We start from the raw sequence: 18,772 nt of genomic DNA on the forward strand, positions 1-18,772 counted from the left end.
CCAGTCAAATTTTGGTCAAAAATAAATTGATCAATAATCGTAATTGGGATGAACCAAGTGGTAGAGATTGTAACAAGGTTTCGAAAAATATAAAGAACACTGAAATCCGAGTTATAACGAAGAAGTTATGACCAATCGAAAATCCGCGATAAAACCGGCAAAACACTATTCAGTGTAAAAAGCAAATTTTTGATAAAAGGCTTTTTAGCTTTAAAAATCTAAATAAAAGTTGTAGAATATGTTAAACCGAGAACGTTCATAAAAAGAACGTCAAAATCTGATTTCGTATGAGGAAGTTATGATTTTTCGAAGTTTCGGTTTAGCAGTAGACAACTAAAAATTCGAAATATAAATCGATCGATATTTAGCCGACGCAACTTAAACGAGAATCGAAGGTCTCGTAAAAAGTAGCACAACGGTAAAAAGACAGACGAAAACGGACGTCGGATGAAGAAGTTATGAATTTTTAACGGATTTTTCCTGTGTCGGTCTGTTAAAAATAATAATATTAAAAATAAATCAATATTAGCCGATAAAGTCTAAACGAAAGTCATAGAGTATAATTTTACCTACGCGTGCATATAAAGAATGTCAAAAACGGAGTTCGTATGCAAAAGTTATGAATTTTAGAAGTTTTTGGCTCAAAAAACGAGAAAAATCGCATAGCCACTATTCTGCCACGTCACCCTCGCATGCGAGAATGCCACGTGTCATCTTCAGGTTGGACTGCAAATTGCCATGTCAACATCGGATTGGACCGCAGCTGCGGTCCAATAAGAATCCTACACCTTCGCATCGGACACCCCTCGGACACCCCCTTCACATGCGTGGCCTTCTCGTATTGGACCGAAGTCCGGTCCACTCAGAAGCTGAGATGTCCAAAGCCTCGCCTCGTGTACCACCCTCCTTCCGACACGTGTGCTGCTGACTCCTCGCCCTCGCCACCTATCCCACTTCGGACCGCACCCTCGCACCCCTATATAAAAGGTGCGAGACTTCTCGGATTTGAGAGGTTTTTCACCCCAATTTTCACCATTTTTCACCTTTTCACCCCCTCGACTTTCTCACGACCCCCATAGGCCCCGGTATCACGTCTAAAGCCCGAAGAAAGCCCCAGAGCCCCAGAATTCTCAGGAATTCATCCTCTCTCCTGTCGAAACTCTGCCCGATTTAAGCCGGTTTTTCGTCAAACAAACTATTTTCCGGGAAACGAAACGCTGCCCGAATTACCACCTATCAAGGTGAGTTCATACCCCTATAATTTACATTTTTAATGGTTTCTAAATTCCTTTTTTTTGGGGGGGGGGGAATACAAGTTTAACACAATATGAAATTGTGTTAATAACTGTATGTGATAATAATCATGCAAATAGTTTCCGTACGGTTTCAAGAATTACCAAATACATCCAAAATGACTTAAAGCCATGTTAAATATTTAAAGTCATGTAAACTCCGTTAAATTCTTTGAAAAATGTTTTATAAACTATTTCAAATTATAAATGCCAAAAATCATGTTTATATATGTATAAATATATAAATAAGATTTGAAGGACTTAGGAATAATGAATTATCTTATTTCCTTTTCCTTGTTTGGATATGGAGTTAAGGTTGTGTTATTTGCCCGAAGGTCGTTTCCTTCTTAATTATATATATTATACATATATTAGTATAAAAATGTCACTCATTTTGGTATTATTACCTATGTATCAGGCTGAGCAAAGGTGTTCATCCATGAGAAATCATGTTAACCAGATAGAGCATATAAATTATAATAGGTATAATTTATGATTCAAAACTAAAAATACGAGTATGATTCACATTCCAAGGAAAGTACCAAAACTTATTTAACTATACCAGGATATGTATAATACCTTTAATATACGAATAACATATTAAAGAAGTAAAGATACATCATACCGGGTTCGCATTAACAAAGGTACGATACAGAGTACCAGGGTTAGCAATCACGGGGTAATAATAAATTATACTGGGTTTGCATTAACAAAGGTACGATATAGTGTACCAGGGTTAGCAATCACGGGGTAATAATACATCGTAAATCTCGTTGAAACAATAAATTTGTGAGACCCTTCACGGTGTACTTATCTAAGTACGACTTTAAGTCCTGACCTATTAACTAGAATCTCTTGTAGGGAGAGTGTGAATTTGTGTATACATCTATATGGTACTGACAATATCGCACCTATATTGTTCGCTATAGTTTGGCCGGCAGGCCTAGGGTGTCAAATATCATTCCATTCCGACGCCTGAAGAACGTTGCCGCAGGCATATCAGTCATATTAGTATGGTTAATGGAACTCACGTGGATAAAACAATGAATGAATTACTAAGTAATATACTTCTCTTAAAACAGTAAGAAAAGATAATTACATCCCGACCAAATATACCTTTTGTAGTTTTTACTTATAGTAAAAGCTACGTATCATGAAATCAAGTATGGTAAATATACTTGTACTTCTGTTTTTGAACATTTAAAACCACAAGGCAGTATTATGGATAATATAATATTTTCCAGGATTAATACTAAGGTTTTTACCATAGAACATATATAACTAAGAATACTTTTACAAATGAAACGGTTTATGGAATTATACCACTCTTTCAAAAGAAACGGTTATGGGATTTAACCACTTATACAAAGGAAACCGTTATGGGATTTAACCACTTATACAAAGAAAATGGTTTATGGGATTAAACCACTTTTACAAATGAAACGATTTATGGAATTAAACCACTCTTTCAAAAGAAGCAGTTATGGGATTTAACCACTTATACAAAGGAAACGGTTATGGGATTTAACCACTTATACAAAGGAAACGGTTTATGGGATTAAGCCACTTTTACAAATGAAACGGTTATGAGATTAAACCACTTTTACAAATGGAACGGTTATGGGATTAAACCACTTTTACAAATGAAACGGGTTATGGAATTAAACCACTTATCAAATGAATCTTAGTCACTCAATCTCTATAAACTAGTATAACATAAAAGACCTTTAGTGGTTAATTCTATAAGTCCTTAGTTATTACATCAGTGTTATAAGTAATATCCGATTGATAGTGAAATGTGTGACTTCCGCCTTACTTCCTGTTCCTTGTTTGGTTGTGGGCTTAGGGCAGATACACCCATTTCACTGTCAGTTCGATATTAGGTTATACATAATTAATATAAACTAAGTAATTACAGAGGGAAACTATTGAGGTTATCATTTTATCACCTCAGGAAATATAGGATTTTCTGGAGGAACCAGTGAACTTTTCCAAAGAACCTAGAGTATACTTTACAGAACTAAAATACTTATGAACTCACCAGTTTACATGCTAATCTACTCTCTTTTCAAATAACTTGTATTCTCAGGAATCCAGTAGACAGGTACACTCCCGAAGCTCTTGAGAAGACTACCTAGTACCGTACCGCAACTCTTGTCTTCTACTGTACCTACTTTGGTGTTTGAATATGTAATGTTTAAACACTTATGTAAAACTTATGCTTATTAATGAAATGGTTTTTTGTACTTGGATTACTATATTGCATGTGTTGTGATACTTACATGAAGTCCTCCGCCCCCGAACGTTTCCGCCGTTCTGGTTTGGGGGTGTGACAGAAAATCCTACTTTTGATCCCTCACGGCGAAAACTAGGCCACTTAGTATTCTTAATGTGATCAATCAACTGCCTACTAGCAATAGCATCCTTCTTTGCAAATAACTTTGGGTTCCATAAGCCTTGATCTCCCGAAAAGGGAGAGTCTGTGCCCGCAAACGTCCCGCCGCAATCTCAGCTCAAAGCACTCCTAGCCGCTCATCACCATACTGAAAAGCAACCACTCAAATGATTAGAACATGCCCAAAGAATTCCTCATTCCATAGGCTTCCTAGAATTTCTGTTTCTTTCCTCGACTCGAGTATGGATCCTACAGTTTTAGTAGTATGTGCACAATACTACCTTCCACACATATCTATATTTTCCTCAACAATTATCCTAAATCCTATAAGTCACCTTCTCATATTGATACTCCAAACCTATGCAGTTATAGCGGTTCAAAATCAAATATCGGTCAAGGACCGATATTCGATATATAGGTTATCGCGGTGGGATATCGGTATTTTTATGTTATGTAGGACCTTTGTAACCTTATGTTTTATTGGATGAATACATGGTCATTAAGTAAAACATATAGTAAATTAGAAAATGTTTGAAGCAAATGTTTATCAATCTCATAAAACCCCCACCATATATCTACATTTTAATAATAAATGGAGTGACTTAATAAAAAATTTAGCTATAAACGCTATTTCACTGCTATTCCACCGATATTTGTCAAATATCAGTCAAATAATGGTCAAATATCGGTCAATATCGGTCACTAACGTCGCTATTTGCGGTACCATTATTTTGGAATGCTATTTAGTACCGCTATTTTAGCAGCTACCGATAACTGCTATCCCACCGCTATCTCACCGCTGTCCCACCGCTATTGACTGCATAGCTCCAAACACACGCTAAACAGTGCACCATTCCCATTAAAACACTTCCTAGGATCTCCTACGATCCCCCGCCTCACCTTGTCATCACCTGCTGAAGAACTCCTACCAATTTAAGATAACTACTTCATGCATATAATTACATGCAACAAAACTTAAATAACATTTTGTCTAAAAGACCTAACCCTACAATGGTTAGACTCAGACGATAGCTGCACAATAGGTCCAAATAAATCATTTTAAGATTATTTAACCTTCATAATATGTGACTCATCATATTCACTTAATAGTTAACTCACATCAGTTAGAGTCCGATAAAGAACAAAATAAGCAGCATCCGTGTAGTAACACTCAAAAGCCACAAAATAATCAAAGGACATCCCAAAATCACTTGCTACTATAATGCTAGGAGCTTCCAATCACACTGTTAATTGCCTTATGCATGAAAATTATACACAATACGGGATCAAACAGATTGTCAAATAAATGATATTAACTTAAAACCACAACTAGATGAGGAACGGGAAATAAGGCAAAATTTGACATTCTAGGGCTATATGATCCTAACTATATACAATTTTCAAACTTACACTTAGCAATCAATTCCACCAATATAGATTCCAAATCTAACATAACATCCAATTCCTACCAGGCTACAAGGCATCACAAATCAGGACATTCTATTATGTAATTCCTAAAGTTATCCTTAGCCATATCCTAGCATGTAAAACATATAACATTGCATCATGTATGAGTATTATGGGAGTCACTTACTTGAGCTCAGTTGATTCCAAACATTGCACCTTTCTTTTTTATAAATTTTGTTTAGAAAACTTATTTTCTTTTAAAACATTACAAATTCCTTAGTTTGAGTTTAGACACACCTGAGAGTGTGCCTGAATCCCTCAGACCAAGGCTCTGATACCAACTTTTAACGTCCCAAAATACAAAGTAAAAATTTCATTTTTAACCAATCAAAACATTCATTCATTTTTTCAAAAGATAGTACAAGTAATAGTTCTCTCAAAACTTCAGAGTAAAAATCAAAACTAGCCAATGCAGAATAAACTCTAGGGATGCAATGCGATCACGTCAGGCCCTTCCCTTTGGAACTAGAAGTACCTAAAAAATGTTTAAACCACAAACTGTAAGCGCAAAGCTTAGTGAGTTCCCCAAAATACCACATACCATACATATTAACTATCTTAACCACACATTGGGCCTAACCCTTCATAACAAGCCCAACCCAACATATAAATTGGCCCAACCCTTTATATAAATGGGCCCAACCCAACATGCCTGCCAATTGGCCCAACCCAACAAGCATACCAATGGGCCCAACCCAACATACAATACACACATCACAAAGACATCTAACATCCTACAAAGTATAGTGAGAAGTCTCATGTGACTCATGAATTAGCTAAACCACAAATCAAAGCTATAGAACATATGCTACTACACCCCTATGAAAACATACAAGGTCCAACCTTAGTCCACACACTAAATCTAACAATCTTGACCAAAGTCAATCCAGGTCAAAAGTTAACAATCAAAGATAAAGTCAAAACTGCTAACAATGGCCTTCCATTGGCACATCGTGGGCATGAAATGCGAAGACAATCGAAGATTTCACCAGTCGCCATGCCATAGCATCCTAAGCCCATGCCGTGGTGACTGGTTTGAATAACTCAATCGAGCTTAATCTGATTTCATCTGATTTTAAGTGCTCCAAAACTCTGATCTGTTCCTTCCCAAGGTCTTAATGGGCCAACTTTATCCCTTAAGACCACCCTTTAAGTCTAGATTTATATTCCAAAGTGCAAAAAGGAAACTTAAAGCATGTGACTAGACCATTAAGCACTTAGTTAAAGAAATCTTCAACCCAAAACTTCCAGAAGCACTTTAAGGACCCTAATGAACCCTAAAAATGTAAACTTTATGGAAATTCATACCCCATGCATGTTCTTTCACAAAACTAAGTCAAAAGATGCAATATGACTTAGATTTCATGCAAGGTTCCGAAATCACCACCACGTCCTAGATCTATGAGATATAATACTCTTGGGAGTTAGAAAAGCCATAAATTTGCAACCTTTATCTCTTCCAACCATAAAAACCATATAAAGTGACCAAAATATGACATATAACCTAGATCTAGATAGAAAAACGACAAAAAAAATGGAAACTTAATCACTTACAAGAACCGAAAGAATGCTTAAGAGGTTGATGACGATGTTTGTTGTTGAATCAAGACACTAGACACCTTTTTCTTCTTCTTCAAGCTACCAAAAGTAACAAAATGAGTCAAGAACCACCAAGAGGGTTTGGGGTTAAGGGTTTTTTCGGGATTTGAAGGTGATGGAGGATGATAAGGAGCCCTAGATTCAAGCTAATGGGGTTTAAATATGAAGGAAACCATAAACGATCATGGGCTTGTTCCAGAACAACTGCTGCATCGTGGCCAACCTACTCCCATGTCATGACACTCACTAAAAACACACACTCCTTTTAATCAATGACACATTGTTGGCATCCTTGCGCCACATTATGGCACAGAGTTTTCTCCAAAACTTCATCTTTGGTCCTTGATAAAAGTAAGATTAACCAATCTGGAACATGGGTGTTACACATACTTTGCTAGGAGTATTCTTCATGAACATTAAGATTAACCACTAGATTAATTCACTCATAATTCAAAGATTAAATTTATTATTTAGTAGCTCTTACATAACGTTTGTATTAGTTATTTAATACTCATTAGTATTAGTTAATCTGACCAATATTGCTAGTCACTTTAATAATTAATAGTAATTGTTAATATGAATAAGATTGCTACTCACTTTACAAATCCGTAATCAACTTTACTGAACCCATTTCACTTTTAATAAATCAACCTTAGGAAAATAATAGGATTACAATTAAAACTAGAATTACTTTAAGGTTATTGTTTTAATCATGTTCATTGCTTTGTCAATTAGTGTAACGTCCCAAAATTTAGGGCCAAATATTTCATTTTTTTAATTATAATAAAAACCATCCTTCAAAACATATCTATAATCCATAATAAAATCAAATATGGTAAAACATCCAAATACATCAGATTAAAGTAAAGTAAAGTAAAGTGCAGAACATCGTGGTAGTGCGATACGATCACCCCGAGCTCTTCCCCTTGGATCCGGAAGTACCTGAAACATAAAATAAAAATCGTAAGCACGGAGATTAGTTCCCCAAAATACCACATACAATACATATCAAACACATAATGGGACCCACCTATCATCGGGCCCCACCCAACATCAGCCCCCATCCGGCATTGTCCCCTACTCGGAATAGATCTGTTAGTAAATAATAGGCCCCGACCGTCATTAGGTCCTGCCCATCATCGGACCTCACCCGGTATACATAACAACTATCATACATGAGGAGTCACGCATACAAATAACATCCTAATCATAATAAACCATGGATCGGCATTGGTGCCTTCGACCCATCGAATACAGTGAGAAACTCAGCTAAACTTGTTGAATCTCTTAGATAAATGCTCTGACTACTAATCCGAAAAAAATCCCCGCGCTATGACCACCAAATAGTATCCAATCAATAATTGGGTTATAACCAAAAACTGGAATCCTAGTCCAATTATCCAACACTCAAGGTAAATTACCATTTTACCCCCTCCTAACTTGGCCCAAAATCCAAGGCCTAATACAAAATAAATAAAAAGCTAACTAAGGCGCAACTTCCTAATTGGGCACAAAACCCCTCATGGACCTAATTCTAATAAGACCAAAGGCCTATCCATGGCCCAAATCAGAAGGCTAATGGCCCAAAAGGCCAAACACACTTCTAGCCCATAAACAACCCAAACCGAGAAAGTAAACCAAAGTCAACGGTGGCTGAGTACGCCCGGTGTACTCAGGATTATGCCCAACTATCTACGAGGTCTCCTAGTACACGTTGCATACAAGTTGGATACGCCCAGCGTGTTACCAAGCGAGCCAAAATTGTGGACCAGGCAGCGTATGCGTAGCGTACACATACATACACCCAGCATATGTACCCACTAAGCACTTTTACATTAAGTGCTTAATACTTACAACCAAAAGCCCAAACTTCAGATACAAGAATTTTTAAACGTCTTAATCCATAAATTCATGAACTTGGAGCCTTTATATCACTCAAAAGGACCCAAACTTCAGTTTTAACATTCTACTTCCACCATAAAGACCTAAACTCTTGCATGGTTGATCCACAACCATCAAAATGCTAACCTTATGGACTTAGGACATCATAAACATCATGAGAAGCAACTCCTAATTTATGGAGTGGAAGGAATACACTAGACCTCATCATATGACCAAAATGGGACCAAAGTTTAATAAGGACTAGATCTAATTAAATAAGGATCAAGTTCCAAGCTTTATACCTCAATGAAGCTGGAAATGATGTGAGAAATATGGATCTACAAGCCCTCCATTGATCAATGCTCCTTCTTCCAACTTTTCCTTCTTCGAGTCTCACCAACACACACTAAATCACACACAAGAGGGGTCAAATATCTTCAAAAAGGGGGCTAAGGTTCGAAATGTGATTGAAAGGGCTTTGGAGGCTGAGAAATGAGTGATCCAAGATTCATAATGTTGTTTAAAAAGGGTCCAAACCCTAAATTTTAGGGTTTGTCCCCTACATGCATACGCCCGACATACGAGGAGTACGCCCCACATACTGCAAGTTTGCCGGAAATGGTAAAATTGCCCCCTAGGGACCAAATTCGCATAGAATTAACATACTTAGGCTCAAAAATGAATATACCTCTAGTCGGGTGTTACAACTCTCCTCCACTTGAATCAGACTTCGTCCTCGAACTCCGCTTCCACAAACATTTCCGTAACTAAGAGATGTGAAACGTGATATAGAGCTGACTAAGCTCCTTGGGAAGATCTAAGTGATAAGCAACCCAGCCAACTCTGGCCAAAACCCTGAAAGGACTGATATACCTGGGGCCCAACTTGCCCTTCTTCCTGAATGAGATGATGCTTTTCCAAGGTGACACCTTCAGGAGAACCATATCTCCAACCTGGAACTCTAGGCCTGAACAGCACTTGAGGGCATTTTCTTCTACTGACTCTGTGCTGTCTGAAGTCTACCCTAAACCTGCTGAATCAAATCGGTAGTCTTGAGTACCACTTTGGTACTCCCCATGATTCGCTGACCGACCTCACCCCAACATATAAGGTTCTTGAATTTCCTCCCATGGAGCATCACAAATGGAGGTCGATCGATGATGGCATGATAATTGTTGTTATAAAAAAACTCCGCCAAAGGGAGATACGAATCCCAACTCCCACCAAAATCCAATACACATGCCCAAAGCATATCCTCCAAGGTATGGATAGTCTGCTCACTCTATCAGCCAGTCTGTTGGTGGAAAGTCGTGTTGAAATGAAGACGAGTACCCAACTCCTCATGGAATCTCTTCCAAAACCTAGAAGTAAATCAGATGTCGCTATCTAAAACCACAGAAACTGGCACCCTATGATGTACCATAAACTCCCTGATGTATATGTCGGCCAACTTCTCCACAAAGATACTCTCCTGGGTCGGAATTAAATCTGCACTATTATTCAATTGATCCACGATGAACAAAATTGAATCCACTCTACACACTATCTAAGGCAAATTCGTAATGAAATCCATGGTGATCTCCTCCCATTTCCAAATAGGAATGTCTAACAGCTGCATCTTGTCGTGAGGCCGTTGATGTCCGACCTTGACTTTCGTGTAATTCAAGCACCTCTCCACAAACCAAGCAACATCTTATTTCATATAGGGCCACCAATAATTAGGAAGGATGTATCTATACATATTTGTCATCCCAGGTGGAATGGAGAATCTTGACTCGTGCGCCTCCTCCATCAGACCTGACGTAAACACCCCAATAAGGAACCCACACCATCCGATGGAGAGTCAATAACCCCCGACTATCATAATCGAAAGAAGCCATCTGACTCGCTATGTGCTTACTCTTCTAGTGCTTTTCCTTTATAGCCTCAACCTGAGCCTCTTGAATCTGCTCCAAGAGTGGAGTAATCATTTTCATCCTTATACAAATACCCCTGATCTGAGTTGTGACCGCCTTGCACCTGAGAGAATTGGCCACCATATCCAAACATCGGCGCTGCCTTATGTTTAGATTTCGTTGATCCATCAAATACCTTTGGCTCTTGTGATCTGTGTAAATAGTACAATGGACCCTGTAGAGGTAATGACTCAAAATCTTGAGGGCGAAAACTACAACCCCCAGTTCCAAATCATGCGTCAGATAATTTGCCTCATGAGGCTTCATCTGCCATGAAGAATAAGCAATAACGCGACCCCTCCGCATAAAAAATGCACCCGAACCTGCGATCGGCGCATCACAATAAACTATAAAATCCTCAACACCCGCAGGCAGAGTTAGAATAAACGCCTCACACAATCTATGCTCAGGGTCTCAAAAGTTGCATGTTGCTCAGTCCCCCATCGAAAAGTAACAGTCTTATTCGTCAATCGTGTCAAAGGAACCACAATCTTGGAGAAATCCAATATGAATCTTTAATAGTAACCTACCAGACCAAGGAAACTCTGAATCTCAGATGGAGACTTTGGAACCTCACATCCCATCACCAACTCAACCCTTGCCAGATCGACCAGAATATCGTTCTCGTTGACAAGGTGCCTCAGAAACTGCATCTCGCGCAATAAGAAATCACACTTGGAGAACTTCGCATAAAGTCACTCCCTCCTCAGAGTCTCCAATACCTCCTTGATGTGCTCCTCATGTAACTCATGGGTCTTAGAATAGACTAGGTTGTCATCAATGAATACAATCGCATACCTATCCAACATCGGCCTGCATACATGGTTCATGAAGTTCATGAACGTGGTTGGAGCATTGGTGAGACCAAAGGGCATCACCACAAACTCATCATGGCCATAATGAAATCAAAAGCTCGTCTTCTGCACATCCACCTCTCTAACACTCATTTGATGAGAAATCAAACGTACAACAATCTTGGAGAACCAAGATGCACTGTGAAGCTGGTCAAACAAATCATCAAATCCCAGTAGTCAATATACATACGATGGAACCCATCCTTCTTCTTTACTAACAGGATCGATGCTCCCCAAGGAGAATTGATCGGTTGAATGAACCCCATGTCTAACATTTTTTGCAGCTGTGTAGACAACTCTTGTATCTCTAAATGTGCTAACTGATATGGTGCTTTGGCTATCGGAGCCGCACCCGGAAGCAAATAAATCCTAAACTCCACTTGCCTCTACAAACGCACACCAGGAAAGTACTATGGGAAAACATCCGAGTATTCCCGGATAACCGACACATCATCCACAGTCACCTACCCTTCTCCCAAGTATCCATAACATAGGCAACATATACGAAACTACCTTGCTGAAAATAAAGTCTGGCCCTAGCTGTTGAACATAGAATCAGCCGACGTTGAGCACTCTCTCCTTGAACTACTAACTCTCCCCTAATTGGGGTCCAAATGCACACCATCTGATGCTCACAATCAATCATTTCCCCATTAGGGATCAGCCAGTCCATCCTTACAATAACCTAGTTCATGCGCAAAGGAATATGAACCAAATCAACTGGATACTGCTTGGTAAACGTCTCTACAACACAACACCGATGTAGCGTCTATACCCGGACAGATTGGTCAACCGTAATCTCAACCTCTAAATGGATAGTCCAGCTCCCCCGGAGCACAATCAAACCTCTTGCTGAGGGCAAGCGATACAAAAGATCAGGTATCCCCGAATCAAACAATACCAATGCAGAGATACCATTCACAAGGAATGATTCTTAAACAAAACAAACAAATATAAACAAAATTTCGACATAAATAAAGTGATAAGGAGAAGATAAATACACGTCACTACATCAGGTGTTGTGCAAGCCTCCTCAACTGTCAGTTAAAAACCCTGCTCCACGCAACAGGTGCATCAGCCTTGCCCTGGCGGCCATCAGTAATCCGTAGAATCGATGGATTTGGTGCTACCACTGGTCCTGCTGCTGCCAAACATGGGCAATTGCCCTTCTTATGGCCCCTTTAATTGCAACGAAAAAAACCAGGTCAGATGTCTGGTCGATAGTGGTAGTAGCAGAGCAATCCCTGATAATATGACATGTTCGACCGCACTAGAAGCAACCAGAACCACCCACCCTACACGCCCCATCATGCGTCTTGCCACACTTGCCACAACGGCTCCAACCTTGTTGGCCTCTCGATCTCCAATCAAATACTTTGGGCGTCTTGTCCGAACCCTCTGAACCCTGAACCTGATATGGCTTCCTCTTCCTCTCCATCTCCAAATCAATCTATCTTTCCCTGGACCTTGCTATCATATAATCTAGTGTTCTGCAACTCGATGGCCTCACAAACTGTCGGATATCGCTCCTGAACATCTCATGGTACCTCGCCTTCTTCATCTCCTCGTCATCCACATACTATGGAACTAAAAATGTTCTCGTGCGGAAGATAGCGATTATCTCAGCCACTGTCTTAGTAGTCTGGTGGAGATCCTAAAACTTTCGCATCATATGTTGGACCTAAATCACAAGTGCGAAATCGGCCCGAAATCACATCAAAAAATCCTCCCAAGTCATGGACTCAATTGCCTTGCCTCCTAAGGCATGCCCTACCTTCTCCCACCAGTCTCGGGCTCTCTCTTTCATAAGACAAGAAGCAAGTCTGACCTTTGCCCCATCGGGACAACTACTAGTGCGGAATGCATTAGCGACATTTGCTAACCAATGTCTACTCGCGATCGAGTCCTTCTTCCCGAAGAACTCTAAGGCCCCATATTCCCGGAACTCACCACATCAGAATAGAATGAGCCCAAGCACTCCTCTAAAACCTCCGTGATACCCTCTTTGATTGTACAAAAGATCACATGAGTCTGTTCTAGTATGTTGTGAGTAATCTCTGACCAAATGAACTCCTGCATTTGATCATCCATTTGCCCGGCTCCAGAACCAAAGCCTGAACCCTCACCAGCACCAGAACCACTACCATGTCTTCCTTTTGAAACCACCATACTGAAAATATATCATTCAAACCATCAGAACATATATAAATAATCATTGAGAGATTCCATACTCTACAAGCTTCTTGGTATCATCACAACTTTCCTTGACTCGAGTACGGATCCTCTACTTTCAGTAGTACGGGCATATACTATCTTCCACATCTATTCGTACTTTCCTCAAGGATTGCTTTGAATCCCCCAAGTCACTCCCTTATCTAAACATATAATCCTCTAAAAGACGAGGCACCCAACAATAGATCTTGTTGGGTCTAAATTTATGGTTTATACTTTGATTTTCTAGGCATTTATAGTTTCAGTCTAGAGCCGAAAACAGTCTTGGGTTTTCTGTTGTTTGGACCAAAATCACATGTGATTTCGGTCAGGCTTATGGTTTTGGGTTTTGTATTTTAGCCCATGTATAAATAGAGTATTATTTTAGGCATGTAATAGAGGTGACTAAGAGAGGAGGGAACGTGATTAGGGGATGCCTTATTGTTGGGAACGTGTTTGAGAGAGAGAAAGAAGAGAGAACATGTGTGTGTGTGTGAATCTTGTGTACTAGATTATCAAACAATACATTGTGTACATTGAAGATTCATCTTGTTTTTGTTCTTCTTCTTGTGTATTCTATCTTGCATCATCAACTTGATTAGGATTCTGCACCATCAAGTGGATCTGATTGATACATCAAAGCGAATTTTGGGACTTACAAGTGGTATCAGAGCTTGGAACGTATCAATCAAGTTGGCAAGATATTGAACGTTTTTGGATTTTTTTACTTGGAGTTTTTGGCGTTTTTGATTTGTTCTGGACGAAATATTGGATGTTTTTTCTTCGTGTTCTTCATAATTTTTCCTTTTTGATCGAGTTTGGCATTAAAAAGTTGAAAAAAAATCATGTTTTTGGACGTAATCTGTGAGACCCCGACGGCTAATCTCGGTCTCGGTCTAGGCTTTCTGAGGAGTTTTCGACTGAAAGCGAGTTTGCGGTTAGCAGTTTGCGGTGGAGCATGTCCGTGATTTTGGTGAGAGGGTTTGCGATGGAGCTTTAGAAGATTTTGGTTCGCAGGTTCTCGGCCTCGGAGTTCTCGGCTTGCACATGTTCAGTTCCAATTTTGGTCTTCGTATTTTTAGTCAGAAGCTAGATTTCGGTGCGAGTCTTTTCGGTCTGTATCAAGAGGCTTCATATTTTCGGTTGCAAATTCGAATTTTCAAGATTTTGGCTTATTTTCAGCCCAAAAACCACATTTTCAATCCAACAGCCTCTTTTTTGATATTAAAGCTTCGTATTTGGTACAAAAGTCACGTATTTCGTCAAATACTCTCGTTTTTGGTCTTGAAATTTTCGTTTTCGGCCTAAAGTTTTGACTTTCAACTTTTGACTTGTAAGTTTGAATTTAGACTTTCATTTTTGATCTTTGACTTTCCAAGTTGACTTTGACTCTCAAGTTTAACTTTGACTTTCTTGTTTAACTTTCAAGTTTTCACATTTGACCTTCAAATTTAACTTTTAAATTTTGACTTTTAGATTTGATGTTCAAGTTGGACTTTTAAGTCTGCCTTTTCAAGTTTGACTTTTAAGGATTGACTTTCGAGGTTTCAAATCAAAGGGTATTTTTGGTAAATAATGAGTTCCTCAATCACCAAGGTTAATGAAACCTCATGTTCTCAGTCTTTTGAAGCTACAATTAAGTTTTTTCGTGATCAAATTGATATATTACGTAGAGACAATGAGTACCTTAAATATAAAGGTTATACTCTTAAGAAGGCCCAAAAACCTTTAAAAGAACAACAAGAGACCAAAACCAAGGACTTTATAAAAGTTCAAGAAGAATATAGTAATAAATATGAAAATTACAGCTATGCTAAAAAGGAAATTGCCAAATTAACTGCCGAACTTGATGCATCGAAAGCTAAATATAAAGATGTTGAATTCAACTTGATGAAATTTAACATGTCAAGTGAGGTAGTTATGTCCATGTTAGAAAAACAATTAAAATTTAAATATAATCAAACTAAGGGTCTAGGGTATCAAGGTATTCCACCTCCCTTCCATGAAAACTATAACCCTTCCTTGAAATCAATGAGGAAGAGACACTTGCTCAGTTTGGTCCGCCCCCTATTCCAGCTTTAGTTAAAAATGAACAATCAGGGCCAACTGAGAATTTTAAAATGAAGGATACTAATGCTTCTACTTCATGTGCAGGTAAAGTAATGTAAGATTAGAATAAAGAGAAAAAAATAATTATAGTTCTGTTGATTATGTTGATCGTCAAACCAATATCTCCTTGAACTATGAATCTATTGCTTCCGTTACTTCTAATAAACATGTTGTTGGTAAATACATCCCACCAAAACAAGTGAAACAGACTGCTTGTTGTAAGTTTGCTTGTGGGAACAATCAGAGACAAGACATGGGCATGCTACTAGGGATAGGCAGAAACAACTTGTACGTGAAGAAGCATACATGTTTTCACTATGGAGCACCTGGACACATTGCCAGAAATTGTCCAAATCATGCATATGTTCCCTACTATGCACAAGGTTGGCAAAACGCGCCTAGAGGGAGATTCTCCAAAAGAAACCCTTTGAGGCCACGTTTAAACAGTTGTGATTGCAATGCCAAGAAGGGCAAGAATCAAACTCACAAGGTCAAAAAGGGAATCTCGGCCAAGAAGCCAAATTCAAGAGATGGTTTAGTTAAACGAAGATCATTTAATTCAAAGTCGTCTCGACGATCAAGCTCAAGTTCTAAAGCAAGTGATAAGGCATCCATCTGATCAAACAAGAAATCGGTTAAACCCGACTACAGATGGGTACCAAAGGTTCACACTCCCAAATCACCTAATGATTCTAAAATTTTCTCATCTTATGTGTGTGATAAACATGATATGTCATGGGAGAGAGTACCTTGCATAGATGATAAAGGTCAACCCAATCTCAAAATGGACTGGGTTCCAAAGGCCAACTAATCTCACACTCTGTGCTGGAGTAGCTATGGAGGAATATCATCAGACTTTGGTTTATTGATAGTGGTTGTTCCAAGCACATGATAGGGGACATCTCTCAACTATAAACCATTCTGAACTTAAACTGAGGGTATGTGTCCTTTACAGGAAAGGAAGAAAGAAGAGGATCACAAATGGGGATTATACTTAACGATGTGAAGAATTTCTGGATTTGTTCCGAAATTGAGACAAAACTAAGATTGAGTGTGTTGCTGCATATGCGTGTTGTTCTTAGATCATCTGTATGCAACTTCAATTGGTGTATTACGGTTTGCGTTTTCTCGATACTCCTGAGTTTTTCTTAAAAGGATTCGTTTTGAATACAATTTTTTTATTTTGTTTTCTTTCTTCCCCATGCCCAAATTATAGGGGATAAATCAGAATACAAAAAAAATTATAAAACAAAAATCCAAAAATATGTCCTTATGGTTTTTCGTTTGTAGGTGATTATCTGGGAAGTGATAGGAAGTTTAGTGTTAAAGGGCAATATGAGATGTGTGTAATTAATTGAAGCTGAATTGTCTAGACTATGTGTTCAATGTTCTAGTAGGAACAAAGGATTCAAAAGCACTATATATTGATGACAATGAAAGGACTTGACTGTGTTAACTCATCTGGGCTTAGATAGTTTCATTTGGACTGACCATACGACGCTTGGATAGATTGAGCAGTGAGATAAACTAGGGAGCCTACAAGGTACATTCAAGTTACTTATCATCTAGAACTATGGATCAACACTTCTTCAATGTACATACTTATGTCCTTAAGTCTGGTGCTGATAGGATGAATGAGGGGTTCTGATAAAATAGGCCAGTGTGAAGTTGTTTTTCTTTCTTATCCTCTCTGTTAGTCATATGTTGCCCCCTTTGCGTGATCGGAAGATCCAACCTAAGACGCAACATATGCACTTTTATCTCTATACGTATATATTCATACTTCTCTCTATCTATCCATGTGAGTCATATGTTGTTCCCTCTGCATGATCGGAAGATCCTTCCTGGGACACATCATATGCACCCTTCTATTTCTTTAACTCTTTATTCTATGTTAGTCATATTTTGTTCCCTCTGTGTGATTGGAAGACATCCGACCTGGGATACAACATATACATTTCTATATATATCTTATCTCTCAAATAATTGAGCCCTCACCTAAAGTAAAGAGCTCTTTGGAGTTCTTGATTACCGGGGTATGTCGAGAAGTGGGGAACACGTTCTAGTGCATCTAAAATTGAACAATTTAATAGGTTGTCTATAGATCTTGTTGTTGAATTTAAGTGGACAACAATATCCTTGGTCCTCATCAGCTAAATGGTCCATTTAGGAATATAGGTGCAATGTCTTGTAACTTATAATTTGTCCAACTTGTCAATATCCTTTGTGTTTAAGTGGATCACAATACCGATGATTGACCACAGCTAAACATGTAGGTGTGTGTTGATAAACGATATTGAGTTGCTTGACAACTTTGATCCCAAAAGTCTTCAATTTAGTTATTATTTTTGTTTTTGTTAAATTTGTTCATAGTTTTCCTGTATGCACAAATTTAGGGGGATAATTAAAAAAAATTCAAAAGGAAACATAAATCATAAAATTTAAAAATCCAAAAATATGTTTATTTTTGTTTTTATTTCTTTTTCCAAAAAATCAAAAATCCAAAAATATTCTTTTGCATTTTTAGTTTTTTTTATCTCAAAGTTTTGTTTGTCTTAAAAACTAAATTAAAAAATCAGAGGAGACTCAAGGAGATTGTATTGGAACTTTCTGAGTCAAGGTTACAACCTTGAACAACTGTGGTGACAATGGTTTTTCATAACTCTGTGATCTACAGGGACTTTTTAGTCATTTGTTACTTTTTGTCACACCCCAAAACCAGAACGGCGAAAACGTTCTGGGGTGGATGACGTCATGTCAAGTATCACAACAAATGTAGTATAGTAATCAAAGTACAACCATTGCATTAATAGTAATAGTTTTACATAATTTACATTATAAAGAATCGTTAATGTATTACAGAAACTAGTATAGATGCAGCTTGGTAAAAAACCGTCTTCAACAAAAGCTCCTGGGGATGTATCTGTCTATTGCTGACCTGAGAATACAAGTTATTTTGAAAGAGAGTATCAGCATTTTTATAAATGTTGGTGAATTCATAAGTATTTA

Source organism: Lactuca serriola, chromosome 2 (assembly GCF_051521515.1).
Source record: "Lactuca serriola cultivar US96UC23 chromosome 2, Lser_US96UC23_V15, whole genome shotgun sequence".
NCBI classification, from domain to species: domain Eukaryota; kingdom Viridiplantae; phylum Streptophyta; class Magnoliopsida; order Asterales; family Asteraceae; genus Lactuca; species Lactuca serriola.